A 9,348-nucleotide genomic window follows, 5' to 3' on the forward strand; every position below is an offset into this window, starting at 1 on the left:
AACCCGTCCAGCACCCACAAACATCAGGCCATGGATGAGAAGATGTTGGAGAACCCGTCCAGCACCCACAAACATCAGGCCATGGATGAGAAGATGTTGGAGAACCCGTCCAGCACCCACAAACATCAGGCCATGGATGAGAAGATGTTGGAGAACCCGTCCAGCACCCACAAACATCAGGCCATGGATGAGAAGATGTTGGAGAACCCGTCCAGCACCCACAACATCAGGCCATGGATGAGAAGATGTTGGAGAACCCGTTCCAGCACCCACAAACATCAGGCCATGGATGAGAAGATGTTGGAGGACCGTCCAGCACCACAAACATCAGGCCATGGATGAGAAGATGTTGGAGAACCCGTCCAGCACCCACAAACATCAGGCCATGGATGAGAAGATGTTGGAGGACCCGTCAGCACCCACAACATCAGGCCAAGTCAGCATGGGGTTTGAGCTGGAAGTGGCTGCTTGGTGCCACTGCAGTAGCCATTGGTGGCATCGCTCTGTCTGTGGCCATCTATGCTAGAAAGTGATTATAGAACTGTAGTAACGACACGACTTAAACACTGGAGCACATCTGGCAGAGCATTCTGACCATGTGGTCTATGAGGGTGAAAATATTAATCAGTTTATGACCTCCTCACTGTCACTCTCTGTTCTCTGCTATGTATGTGTGACAAATGATGTCATCATCCTCTACAGTTACAAGATGCATTTTGTAGAGGAACAAATGAGAATTAATATTCAAAAATATGAATTATTAATATGAATATGTTTATTTTCCAGGAGTGCATCTGAAATTGATGTTTAATAAAAGTTTAAATGTAAAAAAAACCAATGTGTACATTTTTATTTTACAAGCATCTATTCACATAGGTTACAAGCATGATGATGATAAATACAGGGTGACTACAGGTAAGAAGAATATAATAATATATATTTATGACTTTTTAATACCACCTTAAGAAAATTTAAGACCAAAATTACGATGGAAATACAGACCAAAGGGAAAATATATTGTTTTACAATTAAAGACATTGATGACAGTTAATATAATGTACAATAAAGAAAAATGAAAATAATCAGTTGTTTAAGAACATTATCCAAATGTGTTTATTAATGTGGAAAGAAAACAAAAATATCAACATTGTCTAAAATGATATTTATTGTAACACAATTCTTACAACATTTAATACCAGTGAACAATAACCAGAAATCAAAACTGACTGGAACCTGTGAGCAAACCAAACACCAAAGTGCTTTTATCAGATCCTTCACTGTGTAATGCCATTTGTGGAGCTTTGATCTAAAATTAATACTTCTAAGAAAATGTCAATAACTTGACTAAAACTATTATGGGCCCACCTTAGACATAACAATGTGAACACACAATTTTCATATGAAATGTTGTGAAAACAGAAATACTGATGCACTTTTTTTCACTGTAAATAAATACACTTGACTGCATTTTTGGAACCTTGGACTACTTTTTAAGGCTACCCATGAGGCCATTCTTACAATAATGTTATGTTATGGCTTAGTGTTGTGGTGGTCAAGACCGGTCTTGGTCTTGTCTCGTTCTCTGAAGCATTTTGACTCGGTCTTGTCTCGGACTCGGGCTGCCCGGACTCGGGATTTTCCGTCAAGACCGTTCGAGACCAGCACTAATTCCTGCTATTTTTAAACTTTTTTATAATGTGATAATAACACGGAGAAGAACAGGATAAAACAATCCTTTAATCATTATTTAATCCACCCCGTATAATGACCACAACCTTCCTTAATGTGACTGAGTGACGTGTGTGACACTCATACGTGTGTGGCTACGGTGTCAGTTTGGACCGCGGAGCGCAAGGTAGATATGAACTAATCATCGGTAAAAATCCCAGTAAAACTCTGTAAAACAATCACCAGCAATAAATATTATCTCCCTGGTAAAGACAGTTGCTCTAATAAATGGTAAAATGATAAACTGATGATATTGCAGCCTGTGAAGGCTGGATAGGGGACGCACTTACTCTGCTTCTGGGTCCTAGTGCCTGCCGAGCTGTGAAGCCTGTTCCGTTTACCGTGTTTACTGAGGTCCGTGTGTGTTTAATAAGTCTGTGTGTGTTTAATAAGTCTGTGTGTGTTTAATAAGTCTGTGTGTGTTTAATAAGTCTGTGTGTGTTTAAATAGTCTGTGTGTGTTTAATAAGTCCGTGTGTGTCCGTGTGAAAGGCTGCATGTTTATGCATCTGTCCATCCACTCTTTTCATTATATCCATGTCTTTTAATGCGTTATTACATAATGTCGGCTGTAGTCCGGGCCGCCGCCATCTTGTATTATGTCGTCACCAGCGCGTCATCGCCGCAGAGTTGCACTAGCATAGAATGAGTCAAATAACTGTAAAGAGGTTTTAAATTAGTCTATTTTCTTTTTAAAGTGGTGTTTTTTTTGTGTCTTTAGACTCCAATTACATGTATGTATATAATATGTTCCCCACAATATAAACAGGTTCACAATATAATTATTTTTATAGTTTCTGTTTCCACTGTATCCAGAATAATAATAATTCTCAACAATAACTATTGATTAATTTGTCACATGACTTTTCCAGTGTTTGAGTTTGTTTTATTTAGTTTCACATCTACCTGTAGCTCTATGTTTTTTACACTGATGACAACTTGTTTGTAGTTTTATTTCAGAAAGTTTCACTTTTACAGTTACAGCTGGAAACCTTTGTTAATTAAATATCCTAGTTACATTACAGTAACCAAATTAAACTATATCAACTAAGTGAATTAATAAAAATAACCTGTGTAAAGGCTTTTTCAAATAAAAAAAAAATCTTATGAAATCTGTGACCTGTTAAACCTGCACAACTGAAAGAATCAGAATCAAGAATCATTATTTATTGGCAGAAATACTTTTAAACACTTGCTGTACATTCAGCTGACATAAAAATATTGTTTTCAAATATGTAGAATAATTGTGAATTTATCAGTAGCAGTAGTAGTTTTAATATTTTAGTAAATTTTTTGCAGGCACCTTTTTTGTCCGTCAAATGTATTTAAAATAAACTAAAATTAAAGAGAGAATGTTATTTAACTGTTGAACCTTGTCATAATTTTATTTATTTATATATTTTTTTTAAATTGAAAAAAAATAATGTTTATGGTCTTGGTCTCGGTCTCGGCTTGTCTCGGTCTTGGTCTTGACTCGGTCTCGGCTCCCGAAAGTCTTGGTCTTGTCTTGGTCTCGGTGCATTCTGGTCTCGGGCAAGTCTTGGTCTCGGATAGTGCGGTCTTGAACACAACACTATTATGGCTAAAGGACACATATGAGGACAGGAGTGGATTGTTCTGTTAAATAACATTGTATTTATTATAAAATGTGCTACTCTATAGAAAGTTCAATATTAGCTTTTTACTGATATTCGATATTGTCCAACACTAAATTTCCAATTTCTTTAGTAATGGAAAAAGTCATGTTTGTTTTTGAATATTTCTTATTAATTATTCAATTATTTGTTTATTTATTTATTTTATGTTTTGAAAAATTAATATTATTTATATATTTTTCATTTTCATTTTATTATGTTGTCAAACAACAGCACATACAGTAATTTTTCAATATCTGTGGAAAAACCAATATAACATTTGATATTATAGCCCATCCCTAATAGAAAGCATATATTCTATGAACAGGTCTGATGTCCTGTTAGATTCATTAGCACAATGATTCTCAACTGGTGGGTCGGGACCCAAAAGTGGGTTGCAGACCTATACTGGGTGGGTCATGGACAGCTGGTCAAAAATAAATGAATGCTTAATATTTCTCATGATGGACTTGTCTTTTATTTTGAAAGACATTTTATTTTGCATTTCATGCTGTGAAATGCATGTTACACAGGAAAATATAGAGATTTATGTTTTAAAAAAGATTGTTTTCAACAGCTAATTGAGAAAAAAATTATTTGTGGTTGAATTCTAAAAAAAAAAATTGGGTCACAATTGAACGACCATGGTAAAATGTGGGTCCCAGGGTGAGACCAGATGAGAACCCCTACCTTAGCAGAAACCTCTCATGTTGCCAAAGATGTAAACCATCACAGGAGGAAGGTAAACAACGACGGTCACTATCATGCTGTTGGTGATGATCTGCAGAGCCTTCTTCTTCATTGGGTGGAGACCCGTCCTTCCACTGTCAGACTTCCTCAGCGTCCACAGTACTGAGGAGTTACAGATGATGATGACAGGGAGAGCTATGACATACATTAACATGGCCCAGGGACTGTGGCTCAGCTCATCTATGACTGTGTTAATGGTTCCTTTAGCTAAAGTGATGGCCCACAATGCAGCAGCCACGAGGATGCCAACAGTTGGACTCCTGTGGGTGTGATAAAAGACTGGGTGGACCACTGCCAGGTAGGAGTCAAAACACATGCAGGCCGTGAGGAGAGGTCGTCCAGTCAGGTTTAAATCATACAGAAAGTCACTCCACATCTGGACAGGCTGGAAAAGCCAGAAAAGGAAGTTAAACAACCCAAGAGGGATGAACAACAAGAAGAGCAGGTCCATGATGGTGATGTTGAGCATGAAGACATCATTAGGGGTGACATAGTTTCCTCTTTTGTGTCTTTTGAACAACTCCCAGAGAACAGCAGCACAAGCAGGACATCCAACCACAGAGAAGAGAGCGCTGAAGGTCGTCCAGACTGTAATGTCTGCTATCATGTCCCCACAATGTCCACTTTCCTCTGGTCCTTCACTGCAGTTGGACGTCACATTGTGAGAGTCAGGATAGGGAAACATTTCAAACCTTTTGTTCTCTGATAAAATATAACTGAAATAAGCCAGTCACCATAACAACAGAAAATATCCTTCTTTCTTTGATGATTTTCCTCATTTGCACCTGATCACAAGGATCTGATTTTCCCTTTGATTCAGATACTGTAAATATTTGGTTCAGATGTATTGTATGGAAATGTATATTTAAATATGTGTAACCAAGGATTACTTTTCATATGCTGTGAGTTGAAATTTACATGTTTGGTCCATGTTTTTGGCTCAAATATCATCATCTTGGGATCCAGTAAAACCAGGTGGAGGAAAAAAGTAGCTCAACATGGAGGAAATAACTTTTTATTCAAATAAATCTGAAACAAAACCTACATTAATAATAAATAGTCTGTTTATGATCATAACTACTCCACCTGCAGGTGGATCACAGACTTCCTGTCTGACAGGAAGCAGCACGTGAAGCTGGGAAAAACCATCTCTGCTTCCTGGACCATCAGCACTGGATCTCCTCAGGGCTGTGGTCTTTCTCCTCTGATCTTCTCCCTGTTCACCAACATCTGCTCCTCCTCTCACCAGGTGGTCAAACTCCTGAAGTTTGTGGACTACACGACCATCATGGACTCATCTCTGATGGAGACGAGTCCACCTACAGGTGGAGACAGACCGACTGGTGTCCTGGTGCAGCCAGAACAACCTGCAGCTTTAAATCAACCCAGTCTCACAGATGTTCATGCATTAGCACCACAACAGTATATCTATTATTTCATGCTATTAGAGCATGAATAAAGTGTTGTCTTTGTGCAATAACAGCACGATGTATTGTCGTGTATTAACTGCACAAATATCAACGGGCTGAAGTCAGATCACGTCACTGCTGACTCATCAAAAACAACGGCAAATTGCTTTATTTCAAGATAGATTGTGGCTTAAGAATTGTTTTGATGACATTTCTAGTGGGAAATGTACCCTTGACTTTCATAATATCCATTCGGTTTATGTAAACTATCTGTAATTTTTCCGGTACATTCTGTAGTTGCTATGACAACCTACATAGAGGCAAAAAACTGTCAAACCCAAAGCAGATAAATATCCATGCATGCGGCGATTGGATGTTGTAATTATTTTCTTGCTTTGTTTTTTCATTATAATCAATATGTTTATTTATATTCCTTCACATTTAAATGTGTTCCTACACGTCACGTCAGGTCACATGACCACCTGTCAACCCTTTGTAAACAGCAATATTAAGAGAGATTGTGGCTTTAGCTTTGTTTTGATGACATTTCTAATGAGAAATGTATCCTTAACTTATATAGTATCTATTCAGTTTATCTATAGGATCCATAGTTTGTTTGTTTTGGCAACATTAATCATGCTTTATGCTGTTGCTATGGTGCTAGCACGCTAAGAACGTACTGGAAGAGAGGTTTTTTTTCTTCAAAGTTAGAGATGTTGAATTAGGTTTTCACTTTTTAAAACCGTGAATTATTTACTTTTTACTTTTATTATTATTATTATTATTATTATTTATAGTCATTCACATTTGAATATATTTCCACACCTCGAGGCTAAAGTTTAATTCAAAACTGTCTGAAACCTTGTAATGATGGAACAATGTGAATAAAGTTTTTTTTTCTTTAAAAAAAACGTGTTGTGCCTTCACTTAAACTAGATTAATAAAGTAAGAAAAAAACTATTAAACATGCACTAAACAATATATATATTTTAATCTGTTTAAACAAGCTATAATTTAAAAGATATTTCACTTATTTCTGTAAAAAAAAAAAAAGTTATTTTTCTAGTTTAGTGTAATCTCTGTAGTTGTGTGTTAGTCATAAATACTAAAACAAAAAGGTTATATTTGGGGGGGTCAATATTTTTAGCACAGCAGATTATATATATACTGTATAAATATATATATATATATATATATATATATATCCGTATGTTGTTTTCTGAGTGAGTCCATCTGTTGTGTAACGTTACAAAAACTATTACAATATGACAACAAAAGGAAATCACGGTGATCAAAGTCATTTATTTGTTACATCAACAATAAAATGGTTCAGAAACCGACACATTTCAGAATAATTGAAAATCATCCACACTTTAATTATAACTAAAAATCATCTCCCTCACTTTTTACAGAGGAATTAATTGTTGAAAACGTATTGATCCAGTTAGATTGATTGAATGGTGATCAGCCAATCACAGCCAGCCATTTGACAAAGGTAAACAAAGAGTTAACAGTGATGAGTAAAGTGACAATAAATGAATAACAAGTGGTAAAAAATGGTCCAAAAGTGGCAAAAACATGGCAATAAAAGAGTGAAAAGTGACTAAAATGGGTCTAAAACAGTCAAGAGTGGCAAAAAAGAGGAAACAGGTGGTATGAAATGGCTAAAAGTAGCTTAAATGAGCAAAAAGTGGCAAACAACAGTGGAAAAGGGCATAAATGTGGAACAGAAAGAGGAAAAATGTAGGAAAAAAGGAAACAAGTGTTATTTATTGATTGATTCTCTTTATTTGATATGGATATCACAATTACATTGGTAACCCAGTATAGTGTGTTAGCACGTGTGCTAATTTACAACATTGGGCTAAAGGTGGCTCATTTGAATGAAAAGCGATTAAAAATGGTCAAAGAATCGACAAAATTTAGATAATAGTGTCAAAAAGAACTTAAAAAAACGGACAAAAATGAGGAAAAAGGGATTATTGGCAAAAAAATCTGAAAAAAAAAGAAAAAAAGGGTCAATGTTTTTGGAAAAAGGGCAAAAAAAGAGGAAAAAAAATGAGGTGTTATTTATTGTTTTTTATTATTTTGAAAAGTGGCAAAAAAATTGTTAAAAAATCAACAAAAAATGTTAAAAAATCAACAAAAATTGTTAAAAAATTAACAAAAATTGTCAAAAAGGGATATTAATTGGCAAAAAGAGCTAAAATCTTAAAAAAAAATATATTTTCGAAAATAGACAAAAATGGGACAAAGAAAGTTGTAAAACAGCCAAAGAAAAAGATTAAAAAAAGGGTTTAAAAAGTTTCCTTTTTTAAGGTTTTCTGGGGGAATAATAATTAAAAGGAAGACATAAAGAGCCACATGTTGAGAATCACTGACTTAATAACAGCTTTATCATGGTTTTAGTAAATTAATTTAATAAACTTTATAAATGGCTGCTCCACCCCTGGTCTTCATCATGAGAGGAGAGACTGACAGACCAGCTACGACAGTAGAAACACCTTTAAAACACGTCCCAGGAGAACAAGGACTACAGAGAAGAGCTAAGAATCATGGGACATGTAGGATTTTAATGAAAACTACTACATGGTGGTGTTCTCCAGTCTGTAAGCTCTGAGGAGAACAGACTGTCTGCTCTCCTCAGAGCTTATATACATGGACAGTTATTACATACACACAGGCAGCATCAGGGGCAGCTAAAGGGCTGCAGGGGTCCTCAGGTAAAGACTGGAGCATCCGTCCAGATCGCCTGTATTAAATAGACGGTGAGGCTGATGTATGTCTTTCTGGATTATTCAGATTAAAAAATGAGTTTAAACAACTCGTGAACATCTGGAAGTCCCTTTGTGTCCAAGTGTGCAACAATTATTACGATAGTATTGATTAAAAAATTAAAAAAAAAAAAGAGAAAATCCTGCAGGATAATCCCCAACACCAGTGAACAGGTGAGTTAATAAATTTTCTTAACCAATAGATATGGAGGTAGATTTGTGTATTTAATATTCAATAGAAAAGAAAAAAAAACAAAAAACATTTCAATCAAAAATAAACATACAGTTTTCAAATGAAAAAAAAATATGAGACCCAAATATTTGCATTTGAACACTTTTTTTCTTTGATTGAAAATATTTATTTGTAATGGAATAATAACAACACAAATCCATCTCCATAAAAGGTTACATTCGTTTTAACCTTAAACATCAGAATATTCTACAATTGTATTAAATACATAATAATAGTAGAGGACCCTGAAAAATAACCTCAATATGAACAAAATATGTATTACAATAGGAATTTTATATGGAAGCTGATATATTCTGAAACTTTTTCTTTCTTTCTTTCATTTTTCTGATTTGGGACCGATATCAATATTGGATCAAAACACCCTTAGTCAGGGTTATGATGGCCAAAGAAATAACTACTGTTGTCTCTCACACATAAGTCATATTTTCATTATTTTTGGGGGGACACTTTACTTAAAGTTTTATACGTAAGGTTGACATTACGCTGTTATTTTTATGACATGACACCTATCATTAGCATTAATAAGGTGTCATGAAAGATGTTATTAAGTGTCGTTCGTTACCCTAACCTACACGTGTCAAACGCATGGGGCGGGGCCAAATCCGACCCTTTATAGCATTTAATTTGGCCCACAGGAGAAAGTAAAAATGAGAGAGAAAACACGAATCATTGTGTAAACCAATCTTAACAATATTTGTAGAAGCTCACAGTTTTCCCGGTGCTTATATCGCATGATTGCAGTTATTTTTTTAAAGTGAAACAGTTGAAAAACTCAAAATTCTTACAAACTCCTTCATCCAT

This window comes from Gouania willdenowi, unplaced genomic scaffold, assembly GCF_900634775.1.
Source record: "Gouania willdenowi unplaced genomic scaffold, fGouWil2.1 scaffold_32_arrow_ctg1, whole genome shotgun sequence".
NCBI lineage: Eukaryota > Metazoa > Chordata > Actinopteri > Blenniiformes > Gobiesocidae > Gouania > Gouania willdenowi.